The sequence below is a fragment of the Pristiophorus japonicus genome, chromosome 18, assembly GCF_044704955.1.
Source record: "Pristiophorus japonicus isolate sPriJap1 chromosome 18, sPriJap1.hap1, whole genome shotgun sequence".
NCBI lineage: Eukaryota > Metazoa > Chordata > Chondrichthyes > Pristiophoridae > Pristiophorus > Pristiophorus japonicus.
This window is the reverse complement of record NC_091994.1, coordinates 22,813,160-22,839,999: the sequence shown is the minus strand read 5'-3', so window position 1 is coordinate 22,839,999 and position 26,840 is coordinate 22,813,160. Positions and strand designations below refer to the sequence as shown.

The 26,840-nt window shown below is 42.4% G+C and overlaps 1 protein-coding gene across 4 annotated transcripts in view; it reads right to left on the bottom strand.

Moving 5' to 3' along the window:
- The window catches only part of LOC139228593 (casein kinase I), a 139,343-nt gene extending 113,065 nt beyond the window's left edge, over positions 1-26,278 (bottom strand). For all 4 annotated transcript variants that reach the window (XM_070859748.1, XM_070859750.1, XM_070859749.1 and 1 more), the window contains exon 1: positions 26,167-26,278. The gene's annotated coding sequence lies outside the window, so the exon portion shown is untranslated. The remainder of the gene's footprint in view (positions 1-26,166) is intronic.
- Between the last annotated feature and the right edge of the window lie 562 nt (positions 26,279-26,840).

Here is a 26,840-nt window from a genome sequence, read left to right as displayed (position 1 = left end):
GATAGCAGGACCAGAGTCTGTGATAGAGCAGTTCATACATGGTTTGTGGAAACAGCAGTCTAAATGAGCCAAATGACCTTTTCTCATCACATGCATTATGTTGTTTGTATCTATTAAATACACAAGAGTCACAGCTACGAATGAAGCTCCAGTATTCAAGCATCAATCATACACTATACATCTAAGCCACCACAGGTATACATTTTCCATTACATTGAATCGAGCGCAGTAATGCTGCACCAGTTTGAACAAGGCAGTTAGTCAGACAATTCAGCATTTCTATCACCCTTTAAGCAATTAAAGAGACAATCATCTGGTTAAAAAGTCTTGCAAGACCCTTCCAGGTTTGTGAATAAGTAGCTTAAAAAAAAATGACTAGTAATATCAAGTCATGATGATATCAGGTCATTATTTGATCTTCCTTTACACAAGATTAAAAAATAATTAAATGTTGTTAACTGCATTGTTGCACTGCACAAGTTATAACAACTGCTGGACCATTACTTACCATGCCGTGCAAACTGGAAGATTTAATATAGACTTTTAGCAATAGTTTTGCTTGGTTGTTCCAAGAAATAAACCAATACACCAATGCCACCCTTTTTATTGGACAATTTGACAGTTCTGTATCTAGGCTATGACACAGAACTAGAATGCTCCATCCCAGAAAAGGAAAATCAAGCTAAGTAATAGGAATATGCCGTCAGAGAGAGACACTGATGGCAGCTATTGAGAAGTCTTCAGTCAAACATCTCCATCTCTCCAGCTGAGCCAGAAAACTAGGCAATCAAATATATGCTCAAGAAAGGCACCGAATTCTTCGCCTGCCCCAATTACTAGTCACAAAATTATCTAACCAAATTTATTTGAGAGATTTGAAAACAGTCAACCCATTACCTACTATGTCAACATGATGATGCTTTTGCAAACACAATTGCGTTGTCACTAATGACCAATATTAGCGATTGACAGGAGCAACTACTTAAGCAACAAAAATATACACTTCTTATTCAAATTAGATACAGTTTTATTGCTTTAGCCTGCGAAGCTCCCGCAACCAACCCACTGGTCTCAGATACTAGCTAATCCGAAGGTCTACCAGTCGCACTCATGTACAACAGAACATTACCAAGTTCAGGCAATGTTAACCTTTAGTTTCTGGTCAAGTAATAAAACAGTCAGAGGGTGGAGACCATTCCGACAGTAGTTACTATGTAGAGTGTGAATCGATGAAGTCACTGACCGATTAAAAATGAAATCTATATAATGTTGACAAGGTCACTAGCATTCTAGAATTATCTGAGATTATGTAATGTTTGAACAAAACGTAAAAGATAGGCTCCCCTGATGCTCAGCAAGTCTACCCGTGCATAGCTGAGCAACTCAGATCAGAGAAGTCCCAGGTTCCAATGTCAGTTTAAACCAAGTTAACCAATCTCAACCAGGATGGTAGTCGGGTAACTATAATTGACTAATAACTCTGGCTTGGGGAAGCGAGGCAGAAAAGCAGCGTGTCAAGGTTCCAACTTCGTTGCCAATCTTGCTGGAAGTGAATGTGTACTTGCAAATATTGAGTTGGCACAAGATCAATCTCAGCTGTGACTACCTGCACTCACTGACAAGGCTCACATGTGAATAATGGTGCTTGGACAAGGCACTGGAGAGCGACCAACATCTGTTGAACTGTACCCCAACAAGGGTAACAAAACAAAGATGTAATGCTACGTCAAGTGAGGAGAAAACAAAAAATCAAGGTCGCGGTTACAGAATCAACCCTTGAGCACAAAGGGCACACAAATGAAAGGTGATTCTTTTTTTCTTGCCTAACCAACTTGAAAAATACATGTTTGATTTAATTGTCTTTGTGGAGTTGCATCAAAAGATGCGGTTACTGAAACACACACTTCAGCTGCCCATTGGAAGCAGCTTTGAATTTATCACGCAGTGCTCAGGTAATTAGAGTTATGTGTGCAACCAAAATAGGAATGGAGTAACAGGTTTCTTCAGCATCTTAAGCTGCTCTATGGTGGCATGCGGGGCAGATAAGGAGGTTAAACAGGACAGTATACCCCCACTGCCCCAACACCCCTATCGAGACAAATGGTTCAGTATATGCATGGTTTTGCTTATTCCCAACTATATTTAGTTTACATGTTACTGCTGAATCATTAGTAATATCTCCGAAACCATGGAATGGTCTATTGCACATTTGTAAACTATTATCTTCTGCACAGATCAGCTATAATTGCAACATGGATGTTTGAGGTTTGCAGACTATAAATGAGGAATGGAGTCAAGAACGTTTGCAGCAAAATTTGTTTTTTTAATCTTAGCTATTCAACACAATTGCTACTATATAAAAACCTGCGTAAAATGCATTGACTGGGAATAAGGTTTAAAATCACACAGGCCTGGAGTTTCCCCCGTGCAACAGAGAGGTTAGACCCGAAAATGTGCCCAATGTCATGCTCACTTTGTCAATGTCAAATTATGCCCCCAAGTATCCTCCCAATCTCTAAAATATGGCCAAACTTAAAAGGGGCATAAATCAGTGGAAACAATCGGAGCCCAAGGAAAGCACCAAATTCATACCATATATTTCTTTGAGTTTCAACTAATTTAACCATAATTCGTGCAAATCAGGCAAGCATGTTTAGGAACCTGCAATTAGGGAAGATTTGCAATTTTTGATGTGACTTATATATGCCATAAAATTAATTCAAAGACACAGAAAATACAGAGCATATCTCAATGGGAAGAGACCCTCTGAACAAGTGCAAGTACATAAGAATTAGGAGGAGTAGGCCATTTGGCCCCTCGAGCCTGCTCCACCATTCAATATCATGACTGATCTTCTACCTCAACTCCACTTTCCCCATATTCCTAGATTCCCTTAATATTCAAAAATCTATTGATCTCAGTCTTGAATATACTCAACGACTGAGCATCCACAGGATTGGAGGATACTCACATTTGAGAGTTGGGGACATGGCCAGTTTTGTGGGTGGAGATTCGTTCTGACAGAGGGTTTGATGGATGACCATAAAAGATTGAGGTAACTTGGGTGTATTGTAGTTACACGTGTAACTCAGGTGTATTGTAGTTACACGTGTAACTCAGTTGCGCTCAAAACTCTGCCATTTTTTTTTAAGCCACGTAATTAGCTTGCTGCCAAATTATGTGCGTCACTGGTTGTAAGAAAATGCAGAGGAAACTCCAGGTTGCCTTATTTCATGAAGATCCATTTGTTAATTCCACTGAAACAAAGGTAGTTTTACAGGTTTCAAATGTCATCAATGTAAACGCTAATCTGCTATGACCTATTCGTAACATACATTATAAGATTTCCTTGGTCCGATTATTATATGACTGATTTCTAAACAATTGCTCCAGGTCACTTTATATGAAGACCTGTGAAGTGAAAACTCTCGATAACCACGAGAAAAATGAGATGCACTCAAGGGGGCCAAGTTTCGACCCGAGTTGCTCGTGTTTTTTTGGAGTAACTGGTTCAGAATGGAGTATCTTAGAAATTTGAATTCTCGGCATTTAGTTTGCTCCAGTTCTAGTCAGTTAGAACAGTTTCACTTTGGAACAGAATTTTTTTTACAAAAGGGGGCGTGTCTGGCCACTTACACCTGTTTTCAAAGTTTAGGCAGTGAAAACTTACTCCAAACTAAGTTAGAATGGAGTAAGTAAAGATTTTTGTACGTTCGAAAAAACCTTGTCTACACTTTAGAAAATCTGGCGTAGGTTACAAATTAGGCATAGGGAATTGGGGGGGGGGGGGGGGTTAAAGGGAAGTTTACAAACATTAAACACTTCAGTTTTACAAATAAAGAGCCATCATCAATAATAAATGATAAATACATCAATAAATCAACCAAAAAAAAATTTTACAATTTTAAACATCAATAAAACAAAACATTTTCTACTTACCGACTGCAGCACCGGGAGTCCTCCAACAGCGTGCTGGGACGGACCCCCAGTATGTCTCTGTCTGTGTGTGTGTTTCGGGGGGGGGGGGGTGGGAAAGAGGGCGGGCGGAGGGAGGGAGAAAGGATGGATGGAAGGAGAGAGGATGGAGGGAGGGAGGGAGGGAGGGAAGGAAGGAGAGAGGATGGAGGGAGAGAGGGAGGGAAGGAAGGAGAGAGGATGGAGGGAGAGAGGGAGGGAAGGAAGGAGAGAGGATGGAGGGAGAGAGGAGGGAGGGAGGGAGGGAGGGAGGGAGGGAGGGAGGGAGGGAGGGAAGGAGGGAAGGAGGGAAGGAGGGGAGGGAGGAGGGAAGGGAGGAGGGAAGGAGGGAAGAGAAGGAGGCTGAACGGCCGGGCCCAAGACCGGGCTGGATTTACAGGTAGGTGGCGTTGGGTCTCGGGGGGTGGGGGGGGTCGCAGAGGTCCGGGGGGGGGGGGGGGGTGGCGGAGGTCGGGGGGGGAAGCGGGGCGCCGGGTGGTGGGGGGGGGGTGGGAGGAGCCTTATCTACGCAGCCCCAGTGAGGCCATTCGGCCAGGGCTAGGGGCTGCGTGCTTCGGGCCCCTCCCACAGTAGCGCGCATGTGCAGAGGTCCCGGCACTGTTTTCAGCGCAGGGACCTGGCTCCGCCCCCCACAGCTCGTGCTGCGCCGCGCCCAGCTGCAGAGGACCTGCAGGGAGCCGGAGAATAGGTACTTTTTTTAGGCGCACTTTCTGGCGCGAAAAACGGGCGTCCAGGTCCGGGCTGCGCTGTTTTAGGCGCGGCCCGAAACTTGGGCCCAAGAAAACAGTGCACCTGAAAATGATTTATTACACAATGTTTTTCAAAATGATTCTCATCATTTCAGGCACTGCCAGTGAGAACTACCTTAACAGCAGAATATTTTAATGGACAGACAGCAATTATAGCAAACATAGAAATTTACACACAGCCAAAGTGGATACAAGTCTACAGTACAACTGTGTGGCAACACAGATCCAAATTTGGCTAAGGAACAGAAAGCAGAGAGTAGTGCAACTGTCCTCCCACAATATTATTGTTGAATGTGGAGTTACAGTGCTGATGCCAGAGACAGCACAATCCTGGCTCCTGAGCAAATGTTACTTTGTGCACTGGCTTCATTATTTCAAAAGGAGAAGTATATATATTGTGGGCGTGTTACTAACTCTACTGCAACTCATCCAGGACACATATTTTCATTGGAAACAATAGCAAATTGCTTGGCCAGGACAGATTTTCAAAAATTAATGAAACCTCCAAGGGAAGAATGAAACATCTACTGCGTCCCTGCCCCACCTTGTTACAGTACCAGTGTGTCTAATGTTTCATTCATGCACTATGGAGGTGGATTTCATGAACAGCATCATCTTTTAAATTGGGGCCATCTAACCTGCACTCCGGGACCACATATATCCTCCGGAGTATTGGAGCCCTCGAAGCTCAGATAACTCAGTCCAATTTGGACTTATATTCTCTTATTTGCAGGTTTATGGTGATTCGATTGTGTGGGCGTAGAGGTTTGGAAAGTGATTTTAAGGCATTGCCTCATTGGTAAATAAATTGTAAATCAGAAGACCAAGATAGGTTAGTATCTGCAACTTGAAATGCAGCAAATTAATCGCAACATGGATTTAAAATCTGCAGGTGGCACCATAGTATGCACCTATGCAGCCCAAAAGCTTAGATACACGTTTTAAATGGTTCTCATGCATTAAATTCAATTATGTGAAAATCCATAATTATGGCCACCTTTGCTTTTTGTGACAAGAGTAACCTGGCTCCTAGCATAAAAGACACACAACCAACATGGCAATTTTAAGATGCAACTCCAGTGCCACTTTTGCATTGGTGGAATGTTTTCTGGAGCTGTATACCCTGATTGAACTTCTGAACACATGTCTAGTCAGCCTAACGTCGGTGGTAGGAAACTTTTAGATACAATAAGCCTGCACAAAATTAATTGGCATTTGGAAAAGTATGGGCTAATAAATGAAAGTCAGCACGGGTTTGTGAAAGGCAAATGGCATTTGACTAACTTGATCGAGGTCTTTGATGGAGTAATGGAGAGGGCTGATGAGGGTAGTCCGGCTGATATGTATATGGACTTTCAAAAGGCATTTGACTAATTACCACATAACAGACTTGTTCAAAAAAATTAAAGAGCATGGGATTGAAGGGACAGTGGCAACACAGATCAGATCCAAATTTGGCTAAGGGACAGAAAGCAGAGAGTAGTGGTGAACGGTTGTTTTTCCAGAGTGGAAGGAAAGTGTACAGTGTGCTCCCACGGTCAGTATTAGGACCACTGCTCTTTGATTTATATTAATAACCAGGACTTGAGTATACAGGGCATAGAATCATAGAAATTTACAGCACTGAAGGAGGCCATTTCAGCCACTGTATCCGCGCCTGCCAAGGTGCTATCCAGCCTAATCTCACTTTCCAGCTCTTAGCCCGTAGCTCTGTAGGTTACAACACGTCAAGTGCATATCCAAGTACTTTTTAAATGTAGTGAGGGTATCTACCTCTACCACCCTCTCAGGCAGTGAGTTCCAGATCCCCACCATCCTCTGGGTGGTGAAGAAGTTTCCCCTCAAATCCCCTCTGAAGCTCCTACCAATTAGTTTAAATCTAAGGCCCCTGGTCGTTGACCCCTCTGCCAAGGGAAATAGAGCGGATAGGAAGGACCTATCTAGGCCCCTCCATAATTTTATACACCTCAATGAGGTCTCTCCTCCGCCTCCTCTGTTCCAAAGAAAACAAACCCAGTTTATCCAATCTTTCCTCGTAGCTAAAATTCTCCAGTCAAGGCAACATCTTCGTAAATCTCCTCTGTACCCTCTCTAGTGCAATCATATCTTTCCTGTAATGTGGTGACCAGAACTGCATGCAGTACTCTAAGCTGTGTCCAAACTAGTGTTTTATACAGTTCAAGCATAACCTATCTGCCCTTGTATTCTATGCCTCGGCAAATAAAGGCAAATATTCTGCATGCCTTCTTAACCACCTTATCTACTTGTCCTAAACCCTTCAGGGATCTGTGGACATGCACTTCAAGGTCCCTTTGTTCCTCTACACTTTTCAGTGTCCTACCATTTAATGTGTATTTCCTTGCCTCGTTAGCCCTCCCCAAATGCATTACCTCACACTTCTCCGGATTGAATTCCATTTGCCACTGTTCTGCCCACCTGACCAATTCATTGATATCTTCCAGCTTTCTTCATTACCACACAGCCGATTTTAGTATCATCTGCAAATTTCTTAATCATACTCCTACATTCAAGTCGAAAGCATAACTTCAAAGTTTGCCAGTGAAACGAAACTCGGAACTGAAGTAAACAGTGAGGATAGTAACAGGGAGACTTAGACAGACTAGTAAAATGGGCAGAAACATTGCAGATAAAATTTAACACAGAAAAGTATGAAATGAAACATTTTGGTAGGAGAGGTAATATGAACTAAATGGTACAATTTTAAAGTGGGTACAGGGACAGAGAGACTTGGGGGTGTATGTACACAAATCTTTGAGAAGGCGGTTAATAAAGCTAAGGATCTCATATGCTTTTTTAATAGAGAAAGAGTACAAAAGCAAGTTAGTTATGCTCAACCTTTATAAAACATGGATTAAGCCTCAACAAAAAAAAATGTTGGAATCAATTATTAAAGATGTAATAGGCATCTGGAAAGCAGTGACAGGATCGGTCCAAGTCAGCATGGATTTATGAAAGGGAAATCATGCTTGACAAATCTTCTAGAATTCTTTGAGGATGTAACTAGTAGAGTGGACAAGGGAGAACCAGTGGAATTGGTGTATTTGAACTTTCAAAAGACTTTTGACAAAGGTCCCACACAAGAGATTGGTGTGCAAAATTAAAGCACATGGTATTGGGGGTAATGTATTGACGTGGATAGAGATCTGGTTGGCAGACAGGAAGCAGAGTAGGAATAAACGGGTCCTTTTCAGAATGGAGGCAGTGACTAGTGGGGTGCCACAAGGTTCAGTGCTGGGACCACAGCTATTTACAATATACATTAATGATTTAGACAAAGAAATTGAATGTTATATCTCCGAGTTTGCAGATGATACTAAGCTGGGTGGCAGTGTGAGCTGCGAGGAGGATGCTAAGAGGCTGCAGGGTGACTTGGACAGGTTAGGTGAGTGGGCAAATGCATGGCAGATGTAGTATAATGTGGATAAGTGTGAGGTTATCCATTTTGGTGGCAAAAACAGGAAGGCAGAATATTATCTGAATGGTGACAGATTAGTAAAAGGGGAGGAGCAACGAGACCTGGGTGTCACGGTACATCAGTCATTGAAAGTTGGCATGCAGGTACAGCAGGCGGTGAAGACGGCAAATGGCATGTTGGCATTCATAGCGAGAGGATGTGAGTGTAGGAGCAGGGAGATCTTACTGCAGTTGTACAGGGTGCCTTGGTGGGGCCACACCTTGAATATTGTGTACAGTTTTGGTCTCCTAATCTGAGGAAGGACATTCTTGCTATTGAGGGAGTGCAGCGAAGGTTCACCAGACTGATTCCCGGGATGGCAGGACAGACATAAGAAAGACTGGATCAACTAGGCTTATATTCACTGGAATTTAGATGAATGAGGGGGAATCTCAGAAACATATAAAATTCTGACAGAATTGAACAGGTTAGATGCAGGAAGAATGTTCCCGATGTTGGGGAAGTCCGGAACCAGAGGTCACAGTCTAAGGATGAGGGGTAAGCCATTTAAGACCGAGATGAGGAGAAACTTCTTCACTCAGAATTGTGAACCTGTGGAATTCTCTACCACAGAAAGTTGTTGAGGCCAGTTCGTTAGATATATTCAAAAGGGAGTTAGTTGTGGCCCTTACGGCTAAAGGGATCAAGGGGTATGGAGAGAAAGCAGGAATGGGGTACTGAAGTTGTATGATCAGCCATGATCATGTTGAATGGCGGTGCAGGCGTGAAGGGCCGAAGGGCCTACTCCTGCACCTATTTTCTATGTTTCTGCTGGAGTATTGTGTTCAATCCTAGCACCACACTTTAAGGATGCCAAGGACTTGGAGAGGGTGCAGAAAAGATTTACTAGAATGGTACCAACGATGAGGGACTTCAGTTACATGGAGAAACTGGAGCTGTTGAGCAAAGAAAGTTAAGAGGAGATTCCAAATCATGAATGGCTTTGATAGACTAAATAAAGAGAAAGTGTTTCCAGTGGCAGAAGGGTTGGAAGCCAGAGGACACAAATTTAAGGTGATTAGCAAAAGAACCATATGCGCCATAAGGAAAACTTAAAAAAAATAAATACAGAGAGTTGTTGTGATCTGGAATGCACTGCCTGAAAAAGAGTGGTGGAAGTAGATTCAGTAGTAACGTTCTAAAAGGGAACCGGATAAATACTTGAAGGGGAGAAAAAGATAGAGCTATGGGGAAAGAGCAGGGGAGTGGGATTAACTGGATAGCTCTACCAAAGAGCCGGCACAGTGGGCTGAATGGCTTCCTTCTGTGCTGTATCAGTCTATGATTCTGATACCATGTCATGAACAAAAACATGCCTAGGATTCCCCGCACAATGGTGAATAGCAGATCTCATTCAGGCTGTCTAAGAAGCACAAAGCCAAAACACGTCCCATAGGGAGGGAATAGGAAAAATAAAGTCACTGGACAAATCAACCCCCTCATGCTTTATTAATGGTCAGTAAAAGAGGCGCAATGGCCTAGGCTTGTAGATTGCCCATAAAACCATTCAGACAAAAAATGTGCATAGTATAGGGAGGGTTAAGGAAGGAACAAATAAAAACTTCTCCAAAATGTGGTGTTGAGCAAATGAAGTCACAAAAAGCAGCAAGTACAAGCTGCAAATAATGTTCAACATAATGGACTAATGTGTAATGGAAACAGAATTTGAGGTTCTCACTGCACATTTTTTTATCAATACATCATCAATAATGACATTACAATCATTAATTACATTGGTAACATGGATGTGGGATACACTGATAACCCTTTGGCAGAACAAAAAATAAAGACTGATAACCCCACTTCTATGAACAGATATGGAGTGATTTCACAGTGATAGTCTCATGTTTAAGGTTCACTTTCAGAGGTGGTCATCAGAAGCACTTGCTGGATTATTTCCCATGTATTCGCTACTAGGCATTTAATATAGAACCATTTTCACAAACATCTGATTTAAGAAGCAAGAATTTTGCTATTTTTCTGCGAATTACTAATTATGTCTATGAATTTGACGATACATAAAACCTTCCCAGTTGAATATATTTAATATTTTCTTCTCTTCCCTTCTCTGCTGGAAGTAGTGACTCATCCTGAAGTACTGTATCAATGGCATGGACCAGCACCCTAGTCCTTTGTCCAAGTGACCATTCCATATGTGGGTCTCTCCAGTGAGCATCGGCAGACCATGGACTGAGCCCAATCTCTCCTCATTGTCCAGACATGCACGTCTTCCAGCAGGAGTTCTGACATAGCACTGGAGAATATTTCTCCTACTGTAATGTATATATCTGAGAGTATACTCACAGGTTTGCAGAGCTGTTGAATTGCGAGTGGCTTAGCCAGTCACGTGATGTTCACAAGACTCAATAAAACCCCAGCTAGTTGAGTTTCGGGGATCCACAATGAGGCATGTGGTTGTGAGCCTGGTTGTTCAGCCATGAACTCATTGAATGGCGGTGCAGGCTTGAAGGGCCGAATGGCCTACTCCTGCACCTATTTTCTATGTTTCTATGATGAACTGCTAATGTGTAGTGTGATGGTTTATTAGCAAAGGTTTAACAAACTAGTTCTTAAGAATTCATAGCAACACATTGTTATTAAGCAAAGAACCTATGAAGCAAATACATTACACCTACTTACCACAGAGTCGCTGAAGTCAGCTTTTGCAGGCCTACTACTGCCCTAGCTGAGAGCAACTAACTTAACAGTGATCAGGAGCTGAACCTGTATCTTCCTGATCTGTATGGCTCAGCAACACATCAGTGAATTTATATGGTAAAGCACCACGGGAGCCACTGAGTGTAATTATGTCATCTGCGGCTCAGTGTCAGCCGGGGATCAGTGGGTAGCACCTCACCTCGGAAGGTTGTGGATGCAAGTCCCAGTCCAGAGACTTGAGCACAATAATCTAGGCTGACACTTCAGTGTAGTACTGAGGGAGTGCCATACTGTCGGAGGGGCCATCTTTTGGATGAGACGTTAGGACAGACAGGGCCTTGACTCATCAGGTGGATGTAAAAGATCGCATAATGCTATTTTGAAGAAGAGCAGGGGAACATTCCCAGTGTCCTGGCCAATATTTATCCCCAGCCACCATCATTAAAACAATGATCTGGTCATTATCACATTATTGTTTCTGGGATATTGCTGTGTGCAAATTGGTTGCCACATTTTCTACATTACAACAGTGACTACACTTCAAAAGTACTTCATGGCTGTGAAGCACTTTGGGACATCCTGAGGTTGTGAAAGGCGCTTTAAAAAAAAAAATATATATATCCATTCCTGGGATGTGGGCGTTGCTGGCAAGGTCAGCATTTATTACCCTTGAGGTGGTGGTGGTGGTGGTGAGCCACCTTCTTGAACTACTGCAGTCCGTGTGGTGAAGGTATTCCCACAGTGCTGTTTGGGAGTTCTGGGATTTTGACTCAGTGATGATTAAGGAACGGCATTATATTTCCAAGTCAGGTTAGTGTGTAACTTGGAGGGGAACTTGCAAGAGATTGTGTTCCCATGCGCTTGCTGCTCACGTCCTTCTAGGTGGAAGGTCACGGGTTTGGGAGATGCTGTCAAAGACCCCTTGGCAAATTGCTGCAGTGCATCTTGTAGATGATGCACACTGCAGCCACGGTACGCCGGTGGTGGAAGGAGTGAATGTTTAAGGTGGTGGATGGGGTACCGATCAAGCGAGCTGCTTTGTCCTGGATGGTGTCGAGCTTCTCGAGTGTTGTTGGAGCTGCACTCATCCAGACAAGTGGAGAGTATTCCATCACATTCCTGACTTATGCCTTACAGATGGTGAAAAGGCTTTGGGGAGTCAAGAGGAGAGACACTCGCTGCAGAATATCCAGCCTCAAACCTGCTCTTGTTGCCACAATATTTATGTGGTTGGTCCAGTTAAGTTTCTGGATGTTGATGGTGGGGTTTCTGTGATGGCAGTGCCGTTGAATGTCATGGGGTGGTGGTTAGATTCTATTGTTGGATATAGTCATTGCCTGGCACGAATGTTACTTGCCACTAATCAGCCCAAGCCTGAATATATATAAATACAAGTCTTTTTTTCTTTGTGAGGTTCTGCATGGAAGATATTATAGTGGCAAATTTTAATTCTAGTTCATAATCCCAAAGTCTTAACAACTTTACAGGAAAGACACAAGCCATTGTTTCCATCTTCATTACAGTGCAGTGTAATTTATCAATTTTAATGCTGTCCCGTCCTGCAAATTGCTTGACAGAAATCTATAGCAATCTCCTTTATCCACTTTAAAGACTGTCCCATTTCTAAAGAAAGCATTAAAAAAGTCCAAGATAAACCTTTTCTACATTTATAAATAATTCAGTACCAGCAGAAAGTTTCCAAGCTGTTTGACAGACTTTGGCCCCAAGTTTCCACACGCGGCAAAACAGGTGCCTCTCCTCGCTGGGCGCCCGTTTTTCACGCCGAAAACGGCACCTGAAAAAAAACGCGCTATTCTCGAGCGCTTTGCAGCTCGATATCAGCTTGGCGTGGCGCCCAGGGGGCGGAGCCTACCACTCGCGCCGATTTTGTAAGTAGGAGGGGGCGGGTACCATTTAAATTAGTTTTTTTCGTGCCGGCAACCCTGCGCGTGCGCGTTGGAGCGTTCGTGCAGTGTGAAGGAAACATTGGCACTCGGCCATTTTTGTAGTTCTTTGTAGCTGTTCAATTTTTAACATTTTTTAATAAAACCACATTGCCCTTCCATGATCAGCACTGAGGCTTCTTGCAGTAGTGAGAAGGCTGCAGGAAGCCTCAGAAGTTGAGGCAGCCGTTTCCCGACGGGCCTGACCGACGGCAGGGGGGCCTACCCCCCCCCTGCCGTCGGGAATGGCTGCCTTAACTTCTGAGGCTTCCTGCAGCCTTCTCCCTGCCTCCCCCCCGCTGCCGTCGGTCGAGCCCTCACTGCCTCCCCCCCCGCTGCCGTTGGGAATGGCTGCTGCCGTCAGTCGGGCCCTCACTGCCTCCCCTCCCCTGCCGTCAGGAACGGCTGCTGCCGTCGGTCGGGCCCTCACTGCCTCACCCCCCCACCGTCGGGAACGGCTGCTGCCGTCGGTCGGGCCCTCACTGCCTCCCCCCCCGCCTGCCGTCGGGAACGGCTGCTGCCGTCGGTCGGGCCCTCACTGCCTCCCCCCCCGCCTGCCGTCGGGAACGGCTGCTGCCGTCGGTCGGGCCCTCACTGCCTCCGCCCCCCCGCCGTCGGGAATGGCTGCCTCAACTTGAGGCTTCCTGCAGCCTTCTCCCTGTCTGAAGCACTTTCACACAGGTAGGAACATGGTTTATTTAATCTTTTCTTTGCTTATAAATTTTTATTCAGGTTGGAATTATTTGTATAATATTTGTATAAGTATAACTAAGGATTTATTGTAGAATTTAATGACTTCCCTCCCCCCCCCGCCCCCCCCACCCCCACCTCGTTCCGGACGCCTAATTTGTAACCTGCGCCTGATTTTTTAATGTGTAGACAAGGTTTTTTCAGGCCTACAAAAATCTTCACTTGCTCCATTCTAAGTTAGTTTGGAGTACGTTTTCACTGTGGAAACTTTCAAATCAGGCGTCAGTGGCCGGACACGCCCCCTTTAGAAAAAAAAATTCTGTTCAAAAGTGAAACTGTTCTACATGACGAGAACTGCAGAAAGCTTAAATGTGGAGAATTGCGATTTATAAGATACTCCGTTCTCCACCAGTTGCTCCTAAAAATCAGGAGCAAATCATGTGGAAACTTGGGGCCTTTGTGTTGGGCAAGTTATTGGCCAGATAGCACTGGACTGACAATGTGGGCAAAGCTGCAGGTTTCAGTCGCAGCCGAGTGTTTATAAACTAAGTCAAAAATGAAAGGTTTCAAAAGTGCGTGACAAAACACAAATTATTTTTTGCTGGCAATTATTACAAACACCAAAGGATAATACTGAATTTTAATTTCCACTCATCAAGATGAGTGATTTCTGCACTGGAAAATGAAACTTTACCACTTCAGTAACTTGGCACTTCAGTACTAAACACTCCCAAGCCACGTACAGAACACGTCAGATACACATTAGAGGTCTCCCTATTTAGTCCCAGCTCAGAACAGCATCCCTACCACAACTGTGAAACACTTCCATTTCTTCATAACATTTTCAAAATATACAAATGCTGGAGAGACACAAGACCTGTCAGTATCTGAAAAGAGAAAAGACAGATTCACGTTTTAGGTGTAGAACCTTCAGGAGGACTGATGCAGAGTATCTATCTGCCATTTCTCTTCAGATGTTGACAGATCTGCAGTATTCTTCCATTTCCTAAACCAGTCATAGAATCTCAGAGTAAAAAATATGCCACAACAGTTTAGTGCCCATTAGGGGAGAGCTTTGTGCTGAAACTATATTGAAACTGCCCTTGATGATCTGTACTGCCAACAAAGAGACGGTCATCCCATTAGCCCAAGCTGTATTTTGGCTCAGCTATCAAAGGTGAAAGTGTGTGCTAACCAAAACACAGTCTCCAGACTAAAAGTTAGTGTGTGCAACTGATCACCTTTGCAAAGAAAATGAGCACATTATAGTACATACACAATGTATAATTTTGAAATGAACTTCTTTGACCTTCTACGTTTGCACAAGTTTGTCAAATGACAATTGATCCTGTTCACTACATACTGCCATTGTGCCAAAAGATGCTGCAGTTCAGATGCACTCGGAAAATTCCATTTAGAAAAGAGGGAATAATTTGTGGACACAATTGTCCATACAACTTTTCAACCTCAGTTGAGCCACAGATTATTTGCACTCTTCTGCCCCTCTCCATATGTGAAGGGCAGGATATGGGGAAGAGAATAGTATAATGGGACCAAAGAAACTGAATAGTGGCAGGGGGAGGGGCAGGGGAGAGGAGGGAGAAAGATTTTAAAATAAAATCAGCTGCTTTAGCAAAGGAGGGAATCAAACAGAAATAAATGTGGTTATACTTTATATTGCAACTTTTGCATTTCTGTAACAAAATTGAAGCTTAGTTTTAACCACAAGTCCTGGCAGTAGTAATGAAGAAAATAAAGGAAGTGTATGTGCAGATCTTTTCAATTCACATATTAATGACAGCCAGTGACAAATTACATTATACAAGTAGGGTAACCTATAAGGCTAAATCATTTTTTTCTACAATACAAGGCTCGCAAATCAAAAGTCTTTTACAATTGCCGTTTCAGTGTCCAGAAAGGAACTATTCTTTCTTTGTTGTTTAGCCAACAGAAATCAAAGTCTAACAACCTTTCACTTTGGAAAGAAAAAATAATTTTAATTTGACTTTCTACCCATCCATCACTTCACATCGACACACAAGGCTTAATATTCCTACTCCAAACAGGTTAACATTTCGATTAAAATAGAGTTCTAAATTTCCAAGTAAATTAGATGTTGTAAATACATTATTGAAAGCATTATTCCTATACTCAAAAATTCAATTCTGAATTTGAATCAGCATTGGAAAAAAATTGAATATTCAGCCACAGAGCTATAAATATTCTTTCACTCTGTAACAAAGTCATGGTATTGTCAACGGTGTATTAGCCCACATTGTTCAGCCGAAAGGCTCACTTACAGAATTTTAGCAGAGCAGCTGAAAGAATACCTCTGGAGAAGGGAAAGCTTCAGTGATAGCCAAAGTGCTCTGTACATTCATAATATTCCTGAAGAAAAATCTAAAAATGAAACTTCCTTACCTCTTAGCACAAATAAAACATAAAATACTCACGAGGCAAGCTATTCCAGTTACAAATGAACATCTTCTGTAGACACATCGGCAGAACCCCATTTAACACAGCTTTATTTTATAATGCAAACTCTTGAAATAACAGTGCAGCATTTATAAAATTGTGATTTAATTGGCAACCTGAATTGCATGAAAATGCAATTTAAAATCAAATGGTGTGTGGATTCTTTTATAACATGTAAACTTGCTCAAATATTCATTCTCGCTTGCAGTAACAGTAGCTCAAGAAGAATGCCTGGTTTTACTAGCCTTGTTTTCAGTTCAGAATGGTTTTGGCACTGGAACAATCAATGGTTATTTCTGTTGAAATGGCTTAATTTCATTTTACTGTAATGTATTAAATTACGTCACACAGTCTATCTAAACCAGTCCGGATGAAATGCATCCTTGGTTGTGGAAAGAAGCAAAAGTAGAAATAGCAGAGGCATTGGTTACAAAGTTTCAATCCTCAAGATACAGGAGTCATGTTCTCTTTAGGTGCATGGCCCATTCAAATTTCCACACATGCACAGTTTTTCCATTGTAGAGCCAGCAAACGGCCTGCATGGGACCTCCAGACAGCCACGCAGCTGAATAGGAACATTGTACAGGTGTGGTGCAGGAAGATTGAAGGGTTTCTAATGTTACACCATTATTCAAGAACGGGGGAGAGGAATAAATCAGGAAACTTGAGGCCAGCCAGCCTAACATCGGTGGTGGGGAAGTTATTGGAAACCATTATCACGGATAAAATAAACTCTCATTTGGAAAGGCATGGGTTAATCAAGGAGAGTTAGCATGGATTTGTTAAAGGCAAATCGTGTCTGACTAACCTGATTGAATTCTTTGATGAGGTAACAGAGAAGGTTGATCAAGGTAATGCAGTCGATGTATATATGGACTTTGAGAAGGCATTTGAGAAAGTGCCACACAGAAGGTTTATCAAGAAGATAGAATCCCATGGAATTAAGGGGAAAATAGTGATCTCCGATACAAAATTTGCTCAATGTCAGGAAGTGAAGGGTGGTCGTGGATGGATGATTTTTCAAACTGGGAGGTCATTTGCAGTGGTGTTCCCCAAGGGTCAGTTTTGGGTCCATTACACTTTGCAATTTTAATCAACAACCTTGACTCATGTGTAGGGAGCAGCATTACAAAGTTTGCAGTTGAAACAAAACTCGACAAGATAGTAAGATTGTGAGGAGGATAGTTACAGACATCAGGATGACAGACAGAATGGTGAAATGGTCAGAAGCATGCCAGATGAAGTTCAATGCTGAGAAGTGATGCACTTTGGGAGGTCTAATATGGAAAGGCAATATACTATAAATGGTACAATTTGAGAAGTGCAGATGAGCAGAGACCCCTTGGTGCCCATGTACACATATTCTTAAAGGTGGAACAGCAAGTTAATAAAGGTGGTTAAAAAGCATATGGGTTACTTGGGTTTATAAATAGCGGAACAGAATATAAAAGCAAAGAGATCATGCTAGAGCTTTATAAATTACTGGTTCGACCTCAGCTGAAGTATTGTGGGCACCACACTTCAGGAAAGGTGTAAAGGCCTTAGAAAGGGTACAAAGGAGGTTTACCAGGGATGAGGGACTTCAGTTATGAGAGGTTGGAAAAATTAGAACTATTCTCATTGGAACAGAGAAGGTTACGAAGTGACGTAATAGAGATTGCAAGATGATGAGAGATTTTCATAGAGTAGATAGAGAAAAACTATTCCTTGTGGCGAGTGGGTCAATAACTAGAGGTCATAGATTCAAGATCATTGGCAAAAGCTCGAGGGAAGATGAGGAGAATTGTTTCACTCAAGAGTTGTTGGGATCTGGAACACTATCTGAAAGGATGGTGGAAGCCGACTCCATAAATAATTTTAAAAGGGCGTTGGGCAGGTACTTGAGGAGGAGAAGGAACTTACAGGGTTACGGACTAAAAGCGGGGACCGTGGGTCTAAGCACAACTGCTCTAAGAGTCAGTACGATGGACTGAATGGCCTCCTTCTGTGTTGTAAGTTTCTGAGGGCTAGAATTTCCATTGGCTTACCGCCCGGTTTCTGGGCGGTATTGGCCATTGTGGGCGAAAGCCAGGTGAGCGAGAAATTCCACACCCGAGTTACGCCGGCGGTTTCGAGGTACCGATGGGGAACGGACCGCCGGCGTGTACCGTCCTCAGATCGCCCTGGATGGTATTTGGCTTAGCGGCGATCCGTAGGTAAATATAAAAAACACCCACGAGAATCAGTGGAGCTGGGTGGTAGGCGAGCAGCTCTGCAAGAAAATGGTTAGTAATTGTTTTTTTTTTACTCATTATTTTAAAATTATGATGTGGTGATTTAGGTTAAAAGGTATGGAGAATGTTTTAATGATTTTTTTTTATGTTCTGTTTTTTGAAAAAATAGTTTTAGTATTTTTCTCCTCCTAGGCCCAACCTGCAGCCTCAGGGTAAATTTTTAGTGATTTTTAAAATTTATTGCCCATTTTCTTTAAGGACCGCCCGATCGACCCTAAATTACACTTTTTTGCCAAGAATCAGGGTGCAAGGGCCTTTTTTTTCCGCTGGACGGATTTTTTAAACATTTTGGGGGGGGGGGGCGGGTTTCGCCGGTGATAATCTTGGGAATCTTAGCAGTCTTTTGGGCAGCAATCAGGTGCTGGTGGGTTGTTAGGAAATTCTAGTCCTCGGATTCTATAAACTGCAGTGAAAAACAGCCTTCAGATTTAAAATCAAAATTTGTTCCAGTTCACTTCTCTAAATTAGAGTATTAAAAAGAAATCTTTTCTTTTAACAGCGAGTTGAAACATTCATGGAAAACTGAATTTATAAAACATTCAGGAATCAGGGCTGATGGAGGATTTGACCTCTACTTTGACAAATGCATTCTCTGTGTGTAGGATAAACAGTAACAGATAATTGCCATGTTTTTCTACTCTTCCAACTTCATTATTTGCCTCTTTCTTTTAAACCAAATCATAACTGTGAAAATGTTTGTGTTTAATATTGACAAATGCTGGGAATTTAAGATATAGCATTAGGGTGCAATGGGGTCTTGACTAATAATTCACACTTATCACTCAATGATCAACCATAGAGCGAAGGATTCCAGAATCAAGGGCACATATGTTTCTACCAGAATGCCACAACCTCTCTCTTCCTCAGAGTTGAGGATTACAGTTTTTCAGATGTAAAAGAAATGCCAGAGTAATGTTTAGCTGCATGAGAAATTACTGAACCATAGATACAAGTAGTTTATTCTCTCAAACAATTACAACAGCCCCAAGCATCTACTGGAATGATCTAAAGGAGGGCAATTAAATCACTTTTTTTTTTAAAAACAGTGAGTTAAAACATTTATGGAAAATTGAATTTATAAAACAAACATTCAGGAATCAGGACTGATGGAGGATTTCATCTATATGACAAATGCATTCTCACTTTTCTCTAGTTATTGAATTGCTCTGCTAATGCTTCACAATTCTGGTGAATAACAAGCTCAAGACTCGTATCACGACAGATTTACATTTCACAGATTGGCGTAAAACAGGGTATTGTTCGAAGGACGAATGCACATTAAGAGGAATGGTAATTGCATCTCAAATGAAAGTTAAGTAAAGGTCCCAAATTAAGCAGACCGGAAAAAAAAACTAACACTATGCATTTACTTGGGTGTACAATAGGTCCTGTTATCTTTTTTTGTTTGTTGGAAGCCCTGTAATGGAAAATGACTGGTATGGCCCACAGCAGACTTTGCGTAGACAGTAAATTGTGACGCTCGAGGAAAAAAAGTCACAGGGTATTTCGGTACTCTGAACAGGACCAGTACAGTAAAAAATTGTTTTGTTCAGGAAATCTTTTTTCTGCAGAAGCTTGTGGTACACTCCTACATGTGTAAAGAGCTGATTATAAGGAAACACAAAGCATTTTATTCTTCCAATATTTTCAGCTGCACAGAAGGCAAATTGAAAATTAATAGCTCATGTCCAAATTTCCTGTAAGTATAAAATACTTGCCATTAAAATTTCAAAATTATATTTCCCATTTTGCATTTTCAGAACACTAGAATTCCTGAACATGTGCATGCTTGGTGTTGTACAACACTCCAGCTTTCTCCCATTTTCTACCTCAATATATGAATCTATTGGTGCAAGCTTCTCCCCAGCACCAAATGAACTTGGACAAGTCAGTCAACCATGGTGAACATCCAGAGAAGTGTGAGGTAATGCATTTGGGGAGGGCTAACAAGAAAAAGGAATACACATTACATGGTAGGACACTGAGAAGTGTAGAGGAACAAAGGGACCTTAGAGTGCATGTCCACAGATCCCTGAAAGTAGCCCTCCCTACCGACACCTGGGAGTCCTTGGGCAAAGACCGCCCCAAGTGGAGGAAGTGCATCCAGGAGGGCGCTGAGCACCTCGAGTCTCATCGCCGAGAGTATGCAGAAATCAAGCGCAGGCAGCAGAAAGAGCGTGCGGCAGACCAGTCTCACCCATTCTTTCCCTCAAGGACTATCAGTCCCACATGTAACAGGGACTGTGGTTCTCGTATTGGATTGTTCAGTCACCTAAGAACTCATTTTTAGAGTGGAAGCAAGTCTTCCTCGATTCCGAGGGACTGCCTATGATGATGATGATGATGATGATGATGATGATAAAAGTAGCAGGCCAGGTAGATAAGGTGATTAAGAAGGCATACGGAATACTTGCCTATATTAGCTGAGGCATAGAATACAAGAGCAGGGGGGTTATGCTTGAACTGTATAAAACACTGGTTAGGCCACAGCTGGAGTACTGCGTGCAATTCTGGTCACCACATTACAGGAGGAATGTGATTGCACTGGAGGGGGTGCAGAGGAGATTTATGAGGATGTTGCCAGGACTGGAGAATCTTAGCTATGGAGGACAGAGTAGATAGGCTGGATTTGATTTCCTTGGAAAAGAGGAGACCGAGGGGAAACCTCATTGAGGTGTATAAAATTATGAGGGGCCTAGATATAGTGGATAGAAAGGGCCCATTTCCCTTAGCAGAGGGGTCAACAACCAGGGGGCATAATTTTGAAGTAATTGGTAAAAGGTTTAAAGGGGATTTGAGGGGAAATTTCTTCACACAGAGGGCTGTGGGGGTCTGGAACTCACTGCTTGAAAGGGTGGTAGAGGCAGAAACCCTCACCACATTTAAAAAGTACTTGAATGTGCACTTGAATTGCCGTAACCTGCAGGGTTACAGACATAGAGCTGGAAAGTGGGATTAGGCTGGATAGCCTCTTGTTGGCCGGCACGGACACGATGGGCCGAGATAACCACCTTCTGTGCTGTAAACTTCAATGATCACATCCTGCCCTCATTTGATGTTCAGGCACAAGCACATTCCAGGAGGAGTCATTCAACAACCAGAAGCAGAATCCCTGGGTGACTTTTCCCTCCTTAGCCCAGGATCACAAGAACATTTCTGGCGTCCTACTACTGTCTGGCTAGAAATAGGAGCAGGAGTAGGCCATTTGGCCCCTCGAGTCTGCTCCGCCATTCAATAAGATCACGGCTGATCTGATCATGGGCTCAGCTCCACTTCCCTGCCCGCTCCCCACAACCCTTCATTCCCTTATTGTTCAAAAATCTGTCTATCTCCACCTTAAATATACTCAATGACCCAGCCTCCACAGCTCTCTGGGGTAGAGAATTCCACAGATTTACGACCCTCTGAGAAGAAACTCCTCCCCATCTCAGTTCAAAATGGGCGACCCCTTATTCTGAAACTATGCCCCCTAGTTCTAGATTCCCCGAGTGGAAACATCTTCTCTGCATCTACCTTGTCGAGTCCCCTCAGTATCTTATACGTTTCAATAAAATCACCTCTCATTTTTCTAAACTCCAATGAGAATAGGCCCAACCTGCTCAACCTTTCTTCATAAATCAACCCCTTCATCTCAGGAATCAACCTAGTGAACCTTCTCTGAACTGCCTCCAATGCAAGTGTATCCCTCCTTAAATAAGGAGACCAAAACTGTATCAGTTAGATTGCTATTTTCACATCAATGAAAAGCAGTTTTAAATGCACACTGACATGAAAGTGGCTGCAAACCTCAGGAGTTAGATCCCTATTTCTCGAGTGCACGAAGGACAAACAAAGCAGGAACAATGCCAGAAGGTTCACTCACACCTCTTGGGCTTCACACCAGATAGGGTACAACTCCAATTTGTGGTAGAGCTATGCTTAATGTGTGCATCTCCTGGGCACTTTGCAAACATAATACTAAATTATGTCCAGAACCAGGGGTCACAGTCTAAGAATAAGGAATAAGCCATTTAGTACTGTGATGAGGAGAAACTTCTTCACTCAGAATTGTGAACCTGTGGAATTGTCTACTACAGAAAGTTGTTGTGACCAGTTTGTTTGATATATTCAAAAGGGAGTTAGATGTGGCCCTTACGGCTAAAAGGATCAAGGGGTATGGAGAGAATGCAGGAATGGGGTACTGAAGTTGCATGATCAGCCATGATCATATTGAATGGTGGTGCAGGCTCGAAGGGTCGAATGGCCTACTCTTGCACCTATTTTCTATGTTTCTATGTAAATCGTTTTAATGTTACAAGAATGCAGATAGCAGGGTCCACTTTTTCACATTAAAGAAAGAAACAGCTGTCCGGTGAGCACAGTTCTACACATTCTGTCTACCAGGCATTTGCAGAGCTTTCTCCTGGTAGACAGAATGTGAATCACAGCCCATTATACTGCTTTTACTGGATGCAACTCCGTCACCAGTCACGGGTTTGTAACCTTTGATTCCATGCAGAAATTTGAACATTAGGATACTTGATTGCACAATATAAACTGTTAGTGCAGCGGATCTGATCAATAGTCAGATCGTCACAATGCAATTTTTCAGGTGCCATCAAGAATTTTTGTGCCCAAACTTGAGGCAGTAAAATTAAAATGCCTAGGCAAGAATTTTGTAGATGTAACAATTTTTGACATTGCAGAAATATGCCTGAGATCCACAACATTACAAGGTTTGCACCTGCTGAACTATTGTAAATATCCGACTGCTCTTCCTTCACCATCCCACCATCGCTCCCCATAACTAAATTCTGCCCAAGTTGCATTATCAAGTTAGTTTCATATTTCAAAGAGTCAATTTCTCTGCAATGTTGTTTCTTTTGCCAAGTAAAATGATTCAGTTAAGGATGGCGTTAAATTCTCTTTCTACAGATGCATCTTCAAAAGACCAAGACACCTTCACATTATAGTTCTTGCACACACAAAACACGCCAATATATTATGGCCTAGTCTCCCTATTTCCTTTTAGGATTAGTGATGTTCTAGCTACAAGACTATCAAATGGTACCATCAGGAAAGAACTCATTAGAATGCTTTCCTGGTCTACACCCGCATCAAGTACTTTCTGCTAAAACACAAGGTGCTCCATATTAGGTTAGCTATCCTCCTGAATGTACATCACTTTGGCAGGATCCTTGGTTCCTAAAGTTGCATTGTTGGAAGCAATTGGCATAACTTGAGAGCAGGGTAGTTTTTTTTTTAAACCCACAATATAAATTAGTAGGCATTATTGTATAAATACAAAATCCATTTTGAGTGAGCACTCAAACCTTTGCTCTCCAAAAGGAGAGCTACAGGAGCAAATTATTTTGAGTCAAAAATTTGAAAATGCCTTACTGCTTCAAAATTATTTGCTCTAATTAATTCTAAAGCCTATCAAATGTAGGCACCAGACTAGGATAGATTCGACTACTGACAAGCCCATCTACAAGCTAAATTAAAAAAAATCATGTTCTTAAAAACTAAAGTGGGTTCTCTATCAGTGGGGGAAGCCATATGCCATATCAATGGTCAGAAATTTCAAGCTGCTTTAAACTGAAGTCATGCCGCAGCATAATTTTGCATTAGAATCCAAACATGGCAGAGTTAAGACTACATCTTGGAACAGATGGCCCAATGATGAAATGTGCAGCAAAATGCAGGTCGGGTGGGGGCGGTTGAAAAAAAACACTTCTGAACCTCCAAGCAGCCTGGTTAAGAACTACACAGGCGAAGATCAAGAAAAGGCCACTCACTTGAGATAAGTGCACAAAATAGTAAGGCCTTAAAGAGGTGGAGCTTTTATAAATACACCAAAACTTCTATGAGCTTCAAAATTCTGGAAATATGAGGTTATTCAGGTTCCCACAACCAGTTCCTGGAGCCAAATCAAAGATGTGGATTTTGTATCTTGGATACATTGTGAATATAATATTCATTAAATATGCCAGGGTCATACAGCAGCACAAAAAAAAATTCAACAGCATAAATATTATAGTAGACATATACATGGCTTAGATCCTTTCTATATAGATGTTCAACTGAAATGTCCATCCTCAATTGGACATAATGGAAGATAAAATGGTGCTCATGATTCCACAAGGCACCAGCTTCATATGCTGGTTAAAGAAATATCACATTTAAGCAGTGTTTCAACTAGAATTCAGATATTCACTGCAAACCGATTTTTGAAAATTAAAGTGCAACATTTCAGTTCTTTTTCATTGCAGCAGAGGCAACTCTGAAACATGCTTCCTATTGAGTTATATTTGGTAATATTCATCCTCCTTCCATGCACCGCCTCCCTCTCTCATTTACATACATTTTCAGATACATTTGTATCACGTATCTGCCCTAGTATTAAAAACAGCTACACCTTCTATCTTTCTAGGATTATACATAAAATTTCTAGCAACAGCACTAGGCTACAACCAGAATTCAATTAGTGTTCTAAAATATGCATTAACTTTTAAAAAAATGCCGTTTTTGAGTGCATTTAAATAAATCAGGGAGTGCAACTATTACATAATTTATTTGTTGGTTATGGCCAAAATGTACTATCACACATCACTGAACATATCTGGATAGTATCCAAAAGACTGCCCAAACACATGTCTGCTCTGATAATTGCTGTCTTGTATACAATTCTTTAAAATTCTGGAAAAAAAAGATTCTGGAGAGAAATTCTGGAAGGTGATTAGGTATTTAGTCCTTGAACAATGACAACAGTGGTTCTCATGTAGGTAGGCAGCATTCCAAAGACCATCCTCGACCAAACATATTTTTTGCTGGATAGTAAAATGTCATAGAATAGATAACTTAGAAAAAAAACAGTACCTGCCGATATACGTATGGATTAATAACCCCCTTTAAACTGTTTACCTATTGCAGAATAAGAGTCCAGGTAAATTAAAAATCAATTTGATTTATCCACATTTGCTTCTAACACTGCGTTAAATACCAGTAACTTTGAACCTAAAATGCACTTAATTCCTCAAACTTTGATCTGGTCAAACATGATATTAGCTACTGCAAGGCTTCAGCAGCATCGGTTATGTATGTCACTATCACGTACTAAGAAGCGATTATTTTGTTTTTGATTGGAAAGAACGGTGGGTGGGAGAGAAACTAGAAACGAAAACAAACGTTTAAATACGAGAAGTCCTAAATATTGAGTATACCATCCACTGGTCCACAATGACCCAATTCAATCCCTTGTATACGTGCCGTTACATCCACAATGCCCACTCGCTTCAATGAGAACCACTGAATTAAGCCAACGTCTTACCAAACACACTAAATATTGAAGAGGTGCGATGAGAGCAGACTTGTATTTCCCAAGCACTAATCTCGTCCCTTTAGTTGGATCGAGCAGTTAATTCATTCATCTGGTGGTTTCGTGGTAATGTTACATCCCCTCACAACCTGACCCAATAAACAGAAAGCCACCACCCGAAATACAGTACTCCAACCTGGTGCAACCCGATGTGCAAATGCTCCCACACCTACTAAAATATATATACCGTGCGACTGTTTGCCCTGGACTTCAAAGCAACTTTCGAAAATCAACTAAAATTTAGTTTTTTCTAAAAAAAGACTCCCCAAAAAGTCTCTTCTTGCAGAGCATCAGAGTGTGGCGTCTGTCAGACACGTCAGGGTTTCTCGTCACACCTTTTGAGGCACAGGGAACAACGCTGAGAGTAGGAGGAACAGGCTTCAGTTCATTTTTGAAGCGGTGGAGTCCATGTAGGCCCAGCCATACACAACCAAGCCTAACCCTAAGTAGAAAAAAAATTACACACACACACACTCACAGAGGGATCCGCACTCAAAGCAGCCTCTTTCTCTCTCTATGTTACCGCTCGCTCTTGCTGAGCCGCTGCTTAGGTGTGAGGAAGACTCGGTACCTTTTCCTAGGTCGGGGTTGCAGCAGGCTCTTCCCTCATTTTTCCTCTCTCTCTCTGTACTGGGATTTTTTTTTTCCCCTCTAAGCCTATTTCCAATCCAGCACCAGGGCAACTCCTTTGCGCCTGCGCACTTTCGCGCCCACCTCCGCCAAACTTGCTGGTTGCGAAGCCCCTCCCTCCGCGCCGATTGGCGGGCTCCCACCGCCAGCGTTCTATTTAGAACGTTGCTAGCGGCGACGGGGCCGCCGATTGGCTGCGCGACCCGTCAGTCACGCTTTACTCGCCAGCGCCGATGTTAGGGTGACGCGGAGCAGGCTGAGGAAAGTTGAGGGGAAAGTAGTTGCTGGCGGACGCTTCGCGTCAGCGTTGCATTCGCGGTAACCGGATAGCTTTTTGGGTTTTTTTTTTAAAAGGGGGGAAAAAAAAGCTCCAGCTCATTTACGAACAATATCAGCGAAAGTTAACGTTGAGCAATAAAACAAATATCTAAAATTTGGCGTCAAAGGAGGCAGTCAGAGGCACCCTCTGACGTCAGATCTTCTCATGGAGTCAGCCCAGTTTAATTTCCGGCCGAGTTTCCAAGGCAAACTCGTGTGTTTTGTAAAAATGATCCAAGTTTGTCGCGATAGGTTTTTTTTAACAAATATATAATTAGCTCATTCATTTGTTTTATT